This window comes from Argopecten irradians, chromosome 15, assembly GCF_041381155.1.
Source record: "Argopecten irradians isolate NY chromosome 15, Ai_NY, whole genome shotgun sequence".
NCBI lineage: Eukaryota > Metazoa > Mollusca > Bivalvia > Pectinida > Pectinidae > Argopecten > Argopecten irradians.
The window spans coordinates 7,651,336-7,664,098 of NC_091148.1; positions in this window are offsets into that span (position 1 = coordinate 7,651,336).

Here is a 12,763-nt window from a genome sequence, read left to right on the forward strand (position 1 = left end):
TTATAAAATGTTTGAGGAGAATAAAAGTCTAAATACGACACTAACAAAAGTCGAAGTTTTTATTGATTTTGGGATCCTTAAAATAGCGAGCAAATATTTTAAAACTTGAAAAAATATACATGTATACGTAGCTCTGTAGACGAGTTCGTCAAAACTCTTGTAACACATAGCATCTTTAATTGATATTGTTCATCGCATAGCCTATATAAACAGGGTTTGTATTCTAAAATATTTCTAAATCAAAATGTAGCGAAAAATACAGCAGGAGGCGATCATCTCCGTATCCTGACGTCACGTCATTATGCTCTGACTGTGACGTCACGTCATTGTTATGTTAGTCTTTACGTCATAATAGATTCTCTGTCGGTCTTGCAGGCACAGCTCACATATTTTTCACAATTTCTTTTTTTTCTTTTTAAAAAAAAAAATTATCGGACATATGACACCATGATTAATATTGATTATAAATTATTTTTCGTTTCGGGAATGAAGTGTTCCTTATAAAAGGCTCACTACATTTCCAATGCCTAAAAAGCTTAAAACAAATGTTTCTTAAAAAAATGTTTCTTAAAAACGAATTACATAAGAAAACTTATATCGAAAAGATAAGGTTACTACACCAAGCAAATTTAAGTTACTCTGCTTAATATATGTTAACAGTGAACATTAATTTCGCTGTTTAGTCCTTTTGCGCAGCGCTTTATGATTCCCATTTTAAATATCAAAAGCTGTTTTGGAAAGGTACATTTTTGTAGTCGGCCTTCAAAACTTCTAATATACTGCATTAACTGTGCATCAAAATCAATGCGTATATACATAAAAAACATTGATCTATATCGCGCGCTGATCAACCAAATCGCGCGTCGTTCAGGTTGAATAAATCAAAATATGATTCTTCTAAAGTGTGTCTCCACTTAAATTAGTGAGCTTCTTAAAAACTTTATATAATCAGTCTGACTTCGGTCGCTTCTGAAGAGCATGCAAGGGTGCATGTTAATCGGCTTTTTATAATAATGCATTATTTAATACTGTTATGTTAATTAAAACTCTTAATTGTGTCTGTAGATTCACATCGTACAGGTAAATTTAGATTTTATTTATATTACCTATCCCATAATATAGTGCATTGTAAAATACACCCATATCTATGTCAATTTATCTTTATTTATGCATGTACTCAACTGTACTGTGTCTGTACAGGAACATCATCAATTCACATAAAACTGGAGACGGATTTATGAAACGTGAAATCCCATTTTCTCATATTTCTTTCTCCCTTGCTTTCTATAATCTCACCATTTGAATGTGGCAACAGTCAGAAAGAAAATGAATTATATTAAAATAAAGTACTCTGTATTTTATACACTCATTATATAGATAAATAACACATATTTAACAAACAAATTTATTTATTGGTTTTGACACGATCGACGACAAAAAAAAACCAAATTAATTAAAGTGAATAGTCGGGCAAAGGAAACCAGTCTAAATGCGTTCTTTGGCCTTCCAAAAGTCATTGTATACCATAATGATGGTCAAGTTCTGCTTACGGTGTCCAGTTTTGACCATTGAAATTTTGGGGAAGCCCCGTGTAAATTTAGCACAGTTCTAAATATAAATTCTCCAAACTCTTTGAAAACGAGGCTGCGTGGAAATGTCAACATGGACATGTGTTTCTCAGTCGTGTCGGTTTCGTTTCGTGTGATAAACCACTAATGCGGTATGCAAATTGTTGTTTTGAGATGATAGATTTGATGCAAATGAAGTATTCTTACATTAATGACAATGCTTTGTAATCATTTTTCGATAAAAGCATCTTGTACATGGAAATCGACACAAATATTCGGCCGATGCAGAGATGGGGCCCGGCAAGGGGCAATTATTGCAGCATAGCATTCGTCGTATTTTACATCAACCGAATCATGAAGGTTAAATACAAATAATCGTAACATAATTTCCCATTTAAAACCACACGAAAACGTTCCATAGAACGTCCATGCATGTAGCTGTCAAAGATGTGAAAATAAATTAGCTCATACATAGATATTTTACAAGTACAATATATGTGTTCAATTATTCGTGTAGTTTTTTGCAGAGATTTAATTAAATTATCTATGTCTCTGGTTGGTTGTTTTTTTGTAAACAATATTTGAGTTCTGGAGAGAGATGACATGAATGTCCAGCTGGAAGGAAAGAAACTTTTATGATGTATATGTATCGTACAATGTATATATGTAAACGTACATTCCATGTAGCTGCTATAGAATTACAACTAGGAAATTCTCTCAAACATTGATAATATTTAATTCTTCACATTCATGTAGGCCTATGCTGTGAGAATTAACACATCATATATATTTCCAGAAAACATATAGGCCTACATGTATGTTACTTTCCTTTTCTGTTGTTTCTTGTTCTTTTTTGTGCTCTGGAGAAAAAGATGATTGAGTTGAAGAAAAGTAATTAATTAAGAGAAATGTGTACCACAGTACTTTGTCTGTAGCCGAGGGGTTCTATACTGTTTTAATAGTCCAGTAATTAATAATTAAATTGAAAATTTCAAAATTAAGATGAAATTGTAAATTCCATTTTTGAATGAAGTGGTTCCCCTCCTTTGAGAGTACACAGTGTGTATACCCTTTTTGGTTTTTAGGAATAATACCTGAATAGGAACCTGAAATAACATGACAATCAATCAGGTATGTGTGTGTTGGGGGGGGGTGGGGGCTAAAAGACAGAAGAATCATGAGGTTGGGAAGTTGTAATTTGAGTGGGGGGTTGAAATATAAAAGAAATAGCTACAGATAACTGGAAGTGGAAGGGTGCTTTATCATTGATCTGGTCATTGCATATTTGGAGTTTACATGGCTTTTTTTTTGGTTATTTAGTCTCATTGATTTTGGAGCAACTTTGAATCCATATTGTACTGTATATCTTTCTTTTTTCCGTGTGTAGCTATTTCTTCTGTATTTCACCCTCCGCCCAAGTCACAACTTCCCAATAGGTACCACTTTTTTGTTTAGAACTCAAATCAAAGACAGATGTACATAGTACTACATACTACATTTTAGTCTATGTGTTTGTCATCACTGTTACTACAGTATTAATACATAAATGGTCTATGTACAAGTTACACATAGACAATAAATGTGAAATTTGGTTCAGACAAAAAGATTTTTAACATTTCAGATAACTTGCTAGTTTTATGGTTTTATTTATATGTTGAGTCTACTCTCTTGTAAAGTAGAATTTAGAAATCCTAAGGCAATGTTATCTATATTGCTATATGTAAAAAAAATCCTTATATTTTAAAAGTAATTGAAAAGCTATCTCACAAGCCCTGACAAACAAATGGGCAGGCATATGGATGAAAAAATTATAATCACTGGATCTAGAGGACTAATATAAACAAATATTTCTACAAAGTTAAACAATGAAAAAAGTATTGCATCATAATTTTATTTAATGATTACAGTTGAAAGGAACATTTAATAAATTAATACTGTTTAAATGTTCTGTTCATGATCTTCTAGGTCCATATTGGAAAAGTTTACTTTCAAGAGCACTCAAATCAACATTCTTCAGTCTTCATATGATGCTAATTGTATGTATATGTATACATACACTTGTATACAGGTCCAAGGGATGAACTTTCTGTATTCATGTCACTATGCATGCATGGTGCCTGAAAAAAAGAACCAGCAATTTTTTTATATCTGTTGAATATGACAAAAATTGAAATGATCAATTTCAAATATATATAAATGAATAAATGTAGGTTCATTCTACAGGTTTTTTTTATTTTAGAGAAAACATTTTATAAGTTGTGAATGTGTCACTGATGCATTTGATAGAATCAAATATTGTTTCAAAAAAAAAAGATACAAAATTCATTATCTATAGTTCCAACAAAAATTCAGAATAATTATAAATGATACATGGCTGCAGTACATTTCAACTCTGTAAAGTTTGTCATATACACATGAACCAGGTACAGTTGTAATAAATATACAAACACTATTTATTATTATGACCAGAAATAATATTGTATGTGTCCTCCAAATATATCTAAAGAACAAGCTAAAACCTACATGTACATATGTATATATGTGTATATCAGAACATATACAATACAATTTTACCAATTAACCTACAATGTAAATCCTATATACAATGTATGTGTATAACACTACCAGAACATGTACAGAACAAAAATTTACAAATTAAAAATCTATAAATATATACATCAGAACTGTATGAATTGACCGGTAGCATAATATTATAGATTAATTGAAACAAATCTTAGCTTGATAATGCACTAGCGGTTACATTCTAAGTGTACATGTATTGCACTAACGGTACATTTTATAAATATACAGGGCATTCATTACCCCTAAAGAGGCCCCACGAAAGAACCGCTATTTACCCCAGGGTTACGTTTTACGCGATTGGGGAACAGGTATGAAACACGTGACCATATGTGACCACTCATTTATGAAAAAAAATACTGCTAGGGACTATTTACATAATGATCAAAATACGAAGACTCACTCACTATCAGCTGAGCAGGGAGCACCGGGTAGTAGGCCTAGGTACGTACAGTAGCGGTCCGGAGCCGCGTGCTCGTTTGAACTGTTCTCTTCACTATAACAAGTTGTATTAACACTCTCCATGCGTCGTAATGTTTACCGAGTCATTTGTTGGGATTGTCGCTGCTCCATTGCCTTTCCTATCGCATTTTAGGTGAGTCAGTTGGTTGTTTTGGCGGAAACCTTTTGGTTCAAAACTACGGTAGCCATGTTTTGTTTACTACGGAGAGTGTTGGATGTTGCGCATGCGTTAAGGTTGAACTGCACTCTTAGCCGTCCGGGAGGACTTTTAGGATTCCCATAGATATTATTATTTTCTTCGCATGTACAGCGATTTTGACGGAAAGTTTTATTTTTCTAATTCATAAGAAATTATACCGGATATATTAATACCATTTTTACCGATTTTACAGTCACTTGCCCGACTATTCGCTTTAAAAAGTTTCATTTCTTTTCCAGGGGCGTAGCTTGGCATACAAAAAAAGCCCGGGCGAGTTGCACATACAAAAATCCTAGTATGAGTTGTTCATGGTCCTGTAAAGTTAAAACATCTATGTCGATCCGTCAAGGTCTTGAATGTAATGTAAAATTAAAGTAAAAAATAACCTTAAAGATGCTCCACCGCTGACAATTGTTTTTTTTTCACTACTAAAAACAGTAGCAGACGATTTAGTATTTTTCTTCAAATACAAAAGTTACTTACTTTACACCATTACCACCATTGAAAAGTTTGAGCTTCTAATTTTACTTCAAGTTAAAAATATGAAAAATAATTTATTGCATCCCGAAAAAATTCCCTAGCTGACACTAAATCCTATATGGAATGCACTACTGAATGCGCATGCACCAAAGGCAATATAAATTATTTTATATTATTTTTTGTGTTAATTAGACTATCATATACACGATTAAACACCAATTATTGTTAAAACGATGAATATCATTTATGCTCTGTCGGCGGTGAAGCATCTTTAACGGGGACGATTTAGTAAAATTACTGATACTGAAATATACCTATGCAGTTTGGAAGTCCGGGAATGGAAACCTGAAGTCGTATCCGTTTATTACTATCAACCTGTTCTGGGTGTTTATAAAATAGCACAGGAGACCAACTCAATGAAAATGGATGTTGTGGAAGGACTGATGAGTATATACGACAGCCATGAAGAATCATGTGAATTTTTTCGAAAAATACGATATTTGAAAAATTATTTAAAAAATCGGGATATTTACTATAAAACGGATTATAGTAAATATCCCGATTTTTTTAATTATTTTTCAAAATTCATATTTTTCGAAAAATATCACATGACTGTCGTATGTACATCATCAGTCCATCCACCAAATACAATATATATATATATATATGACAACATCCATTTCCATTGAGTTGGCCCCCTGTGGTTTATAGTGCTTGTGTTGTTTGGCGCGTAAATATGAAGAAGACACAAAATTTAACGACAAGATATCCTTTTCAAGCTTAAATTGAAAGACTTTGTTTGTTTGTTTGTTTGATTAATTAACGTCCTATTTACAGCTATGGTCATGTAAGGACGGCCTCCCATGTATGCGGTGTGTTGCGTGTATGTTGTGCGAGGTGCATGTTTTGGGAGACTGCGGTATATTCATGTTGTGTCTTCTTGTATAGTGGAACTGTTGCCCTTTACACGCAATGTCGACAGATGTAATATCGAAAAGTGACACCTTGCAAATTATTGTGACACAGAGTAGATTCTTCTTAAATAGTCCGCTAAAACCTGCCTATATTAGTTGGCTGTTTAATTTGTTTGCCTAATATAAAGTCTTTATTAGGCACACACCCCCCCCCCTCCCCCCAAAAAAAATGTATTATTGATCAATTGAACAATAATACATTTTTTTTTAAATGTACAATCTACTGGCATACACTTGTTGGAACGACAAAGAGAAATAAAACTTAAAAAAAAATCCCTTAGAGTCACAAGATACATGTAGGACTTATCATGATATTTTGATACACTTTGTACTTTCAAATGGAATAGAAAATACATTAACGTATAATTATCAGGTACATGTAGAAAACAAACCTATTCATTTGATTTAAATAAATCTAGTTTAGCAATACCAAGCATTATCAAACATCATTTTGGGGACTAAACAATTTCTTAAAACCAGTTTACGTTTCGCCCTTCTGAACCCCCCACCCAGGGCGCTGCCCTAGACCCGCACAGAGGGCCTAGGTGGCCCCAGACCCCTCGCCTGGGCTTGCACGTGTAACAGTATAGCTACGCCCCTGTTTTCTAACAGAATAGGCAATCCTCGCCTCGAATGGAACATTTATCATGCTTTAAGAAAACCTCCTATTTTCCTAAAGCAATCATGCAGTTGCAATCTAGAAGCATAATGTTATAAGTTTCTGTCTAGAAACTATAAATGAAGAGGGACATACACTATATATAGAGAATACACGGTTAGTATCTTACAATACAAGGTTTATTTTGGTGCGAGACTTAGGAAAGCCGAGATGACGAGGCTTTGCCGAGTCATCTCGGCTTTCCGTGTCGAGCACCAAAATAAAACTTGTATTGTAAGATACTAACCGTGTATTCTGTTTATCCTGCAACCATTATGACATTCAAAACGAAAGCAAATTGACAGTTATTTACTTTGTTTCGCTCGAAGCGAGACGCTTCTTTGATGCGGAGGTAAAGATTCATTCACTTAACCGAATGAGAGTGTACTCCTTTTTACTGCCGTGGGAAATAAATAAGCGCATTCACAAACAGTACCCGTAATATTCTATTCAGTTTGATATATCACTGAAAGGAAATGAAAATACTCAAATAACAATACATACCTATTAAAGAATTACTTAAAGTGAATAGTCGGGCAAAGGAAACCAGTCTAAATGCGTTCTTTGGCCTTCCAAAAGTCATTGTATACCATAACGATGGTCAAGTTCTGCTTACGGTGTCCAGTTTTGACCATTGAAATTTTGGGGAAGCCCCGTGTAAATTTAGCACAGTTCTAAATATAAATTCTCCAAACTTTTTGAAAACGAGGCTGCGTGGAAATGTCAACATGGACATGTGTTTCTCAGTCGTGTCGGTTTCGTTTCGTGTGATAAACCACTAATGCGGTATGCAAATTGTTGTTTTGAGATGATACATTTGATGCAAATGAAGTATTCTTACATTAATGACAATGCTTTGTAATCATTTTTCGATAAAAGCATCTTGTACATGGAAATCGACACAAATATTCGGCCGATGCAGAGATGGGGCCCCGGCAAGGGGCAATTATTGCAGCATAGCATTCGTCGTATTTTACATCAACCGAATCATGAAGGTTAAATACAAATAATCGTAACATAATTTCCCATTTAAAACCACACGAAAACGTTCCATAGAACGTCCGTGCATGTAGCTGTCAAAGATGTGAAAATAAATTAGCTCATACATAGATATTTTACAAGTACAATATATGTGTTCAATTATTCGTGTAGTTTTTTTGCAGAGATTTAATTAAATTATCTATGTCTCTGGTTGGTTTTTTTTTTGTAAACAATATTTGAGTTCTGGAGAGAGATGACATGAATGTCCAGCTGGAAGGAAAGAAACTTTTATGATGTATATGTATCGTACAATGTATATATGTAAACGTACATTCCATGTAGCTGCTATAGAATTACAACTAGGAAATTCTCTCAAACATTGATAATATTTAATTCTTCAAATTCATGTAGGCCTATGCTGTGAGAATTAACACATCATATATATTTCCAGAAAACATATAGGCCTACATGTATGTTACTTTCCTTTTCTGTTGTTTCCTGTTCTTTTTTGTGCTCTGGAGAAAAAGGTGATTGAGTTGAAGAAAAGTAATTAATTAAGAGAAATGTGTACCACAGTACTTTGTCTGTAGCCGACACTGGTGGATATAAAACTCTGAATTTCCTCGTTTTTGGGTAGTTTTAACCAACAACTCTGAGTTTTTCAGCGTGTCACGATTATATTCAGAGTGGTGAGGTTATATTCAGTGTGGTCAGGTTATATTCAGAATTGTAACCGAAAACTCAGTGTGTTACATTATATTCAGAGTGAAGACCGAAAACTCAGCGTGTTACATTATATTCAGAGTGAAGACCGAAAACTCAGCGTGTTACATTATATTCAGAGTGAAGACCGAAAACTCAGCGTGTTATATTATATTCAGAGTGAAGACCGAAAACTCAGCGTGTTACATTATATTCAGAGTGAAGACCGAAAACTCAGCGTGTTACATTATATTCAGAGTGAAGACCGAAAACTCAGCGTGTTATATTATATTCAGAGTGAAGACCGAAAACTCAGCGTGTTACATTATATTCAGAGTGAAGACCGAAAACTCAGATTGTAAGATTAAATTCAGCGTGTCAGATTAAACTCAGCATGTTCGGTTATATTCAGAGTGAAGACCGAAAACTCAGAGTGGAGGATTAAATTCAGCGTGTCAGATTAAACTCGGCATGTTCGGTTATATTCAGTGTGAAAATCGTAAACTCGGTGTGTCCGATTATATTCAGCGTGTTCCGTTAAATTCAGAGTTGTCGGGTTAAACTCAGCGTGTCCGATTATATTCAGCGTGTTCTGTTAAATTCAGAGTTGTCCGGTTAAACTCAGAGTGTCCGATTATATTCAGCGTGTTCTGTTAAATTCAGAGTTTTGTGTCAATCAAACTTGCGCAGAGCGGGGACCCCGGGTCAGTCCTACCTAGCCACGGGGGGCATCACACCTCGTATGCTACTGCTCAGCTGAGCTGTCAATCACCGGCCCGGTACAGGCACTGTTCCTCAGAAAAGATAGCGTGAGGTCAAAGAATGTTTACATCCGGGTCCTCAAATGTACATGCACGTACGAAATATAGCTGCTAAACAATAGATGATTCTTTTAGTTAATTTTACAGTGGTGGTATAATTTTCAGCAACGGATCTTATGTTGGTGACATCAGTCTAATGTTATAGAGACGGTCAAATCAAGGACGTATATGAGAAGGATAAGTCATACTGGGTTTTGGGGGAGTACAAGGCAGAAGCTTTTGTGTTTGTGCAGTGACCGTGACTTTGGGCGACGGCTGATTTTCCTTTGATATCCGCCGGCCAGCCTATGATGTAGCATGCGGGTGCGAGGGTTACCGTCTTACTTTCTGAAGCGGGCCGTCGTTTGATGAGCTGTCGTATTTTTTTAACGAAAATTTAGGACATATCCTCTAAATCTTCTGTCCTTAAATCAAGTTATAAACGTTGTGGAATTTAATAAACTTTACATTGGTGTTTCGTTTGACTCGATAAGACAAGTATTTGTTGAGAAAAATGGTTTTTATTCCCGGTTCATAGGCGTCTCGCGTGGTGTTTAGTAATGTAAAGAGACAGTCACGAATCCTTCTCACTTATAATGAGACGTATATGAGAAGGATAAGTCACACTGGGTTTTGGGGAAGTCCAAGGCAGGCGCTTTTGTGTTTGTGCACTGACCGTGACGTTGGGCGACGACTGATTTTCCTTTGATATCCGCCGGCGCAGCCTTTGATGTAGCTTGCGGGTGCGAGGGTTACCGTCTTACTTTCTGAAGCGGTGCTGTCATTTCATGAGCTGTCGATTTTTTTAACGGAAATTTAAGACATATCCCCTAAACATTCCGTCTTTAAAGCAAGTTATAAACGTCGTGGAATTTAATAAACTTTACAATGGTGTTTCGTTTGACTCGATAAGACAAGTATTTGTTGAGAAAAACGGTTTTTATTCCCGGTTCATAGGCGTCTCGCGTGGTGTTTAGTAATGTAAAGAGACAGACACGAATCCTTCTCACTTATAAATCCTTGTGGATACGTTTGGTTTAAAGCCGCATAATTCGTATCTTTTAGGGTCCGTAAAACAAACAATGACAAAATATGGTGTAATAGCCCTGAAAAGTTATGAACTTTCCCCATATTACAAGTCTAGAAAGTTAAGAGGCTTTAACGATCAGTACTCTTTCTATAAACGTCACTGTAAATAGTGTGTCAAATTATTAAATTCCTTACTTAAGTTAAACCTGCGCTCTAACAGTGTGTGTAGGTCAAGACGCCGGTCTGTTCTGTTAGGTCAATAGTTGGGACATTAGGTCAGTAATGAGTACGTCGAGTGGGGCGGTTATTATGCATACAGGTGACCAATTGACTTGATCTATACATATTATTAACATACTTCATTAGAGCATAGTAACCATAGTATTACATGTTATATATTTTTCTTGTAGCGTATTATTAGATTATTAGAGTATTTTTATGCGAATTGTTATATAAAGTATTTTTTGTATTATTTTTATATTTTTTATTATGTGAAGGTCAAATTGTTAATTATGCATATTTTTGATATCGTATATTCTATTTTTTAAATAGAACTGTTATCAGTTGTTTGTTACCTAACTATATTGGATTTTACTTATGTAATGGAAATTGTCTCCCTTTGTTGATAACTTTTGTTAAATTTATCTCCCTTTGTTCTTTTTTCGTTCTATTTTAAGGAATTTAATTGTTAATAGAAATCATCAGTGTATCTTTTGGGTTACTTTATTTTATGATTTTATTCAGTTCAGAAGTATTTATTAAAGTGAATTTCAATGCATTATTTGGTCATAAATGCGAATCAAATACTTTTTACATTCGAATTAAGTCTAGGATAATTCTTCTACTTTTTGTTTTTGTTATCTGTTTACTTTATGTTTGCATAATAAACTGTTGACATTTATTTCATCTTCTGGTTATACTTTTCATTGTGTTCCGCCGGAAACTCAAAAGAACATTGCAGAGGGAGAGCTTGAGGAATGGGTGATGAGCCATATATACTAAAGCACAACGCGAATTACCATCTCCACTATACACGGAAGGCTCACCATTCGCCGAGACCCCCTCCTTCTACAAAACATTACCAATAAGTAAATTTAAAAAAATCCTAAAACCATATTGGAGTTAGGTGTTATCAGAATGGCAAAATATCATGACCTTTAAAAGTAAACATCGGATTGCTGATGGTAGGCCAAGGTCAGAAGACGTTAGTTTCTTAAGCTATAAAGAAAGCAAATGTACTTTCCGACGGCACTTTCGAATTGCATTCGAAAACATATGTCAACACAGTTTTCTGAATTTGATAAATGTGGCGAGTTAAATCATACTCTATTTTGGCAACTTTATGATAGAAAAGCACGAGAAACATCGCATACTATAACAGAGTTGAAATATAATGGAAAAATTCTTAGAAAACCTTCTGATATATTAGATGCGTTGCATTAACATTTTAGTACAATATTTAAAGAAAATCATAGTGATTTATTTAATGTTTGAATTTGCAAACTTTATCAATATAAAAGTTGCAAATATAACGGCTAATATCACAGCTGAGAAGGATTTTTTTCGATACCGCTGTTACAAGTGTTGAAATATCTAATTTATGTAAAAAACTAAACACCAACATGGCCGGAGGGCATGATGGCATAGTTTATGAACACTTTAAATATGGTGGTAAAAACTGTTTGATTGTATTGCATGTTAATTTGATATGATCATAGATAATGAGTATGTACCTAACCATTGGAAAAAAATGTTTGATAATTGCATTTTATAAGGGCCAAGAGAAGCCAATAGAAAATCCAGGCAGTTATAGGGGTATCACATTATTACCAATGATTTTCAAGTTGTTTGAGATGAAAGTTCGGACAGAATAAACTCTGTCTCATGCTCGAAGAGCTTTCTAAAAAGACAACACCAGTTATGTAGTCTATGTACATCCTTTAAGTTACATGAATGCATTAATTACAATTTAGAATACAATTCAAATGTTTATGTAGCACTTTTAGACAATTAAGGCGTTGACACTGTGTGGTACGCCGGTCTGCTCTGCAAGTGGTATCACTGCTTAAATATGTGATGTAGGAATTTTAGAGTGTGCAACAATATTTTTGTGTCAAACATTCTATAATGAATTTTAGAGTGTGCAACAATATTTTTGTGTCAAACATTCTATAATGGACTAAGCATCAAATTTATTAGTTAGCCCTTTTTAAAATTTGAAAGTTAATATACCAACTCAAGCAGACGCTTTACAAAGTGTCTTTTAAGTACAAATTATCAAAGTTCGCAAGAAATGGTTAACATATGTGAAAATTATAGTCGGAAGTGGC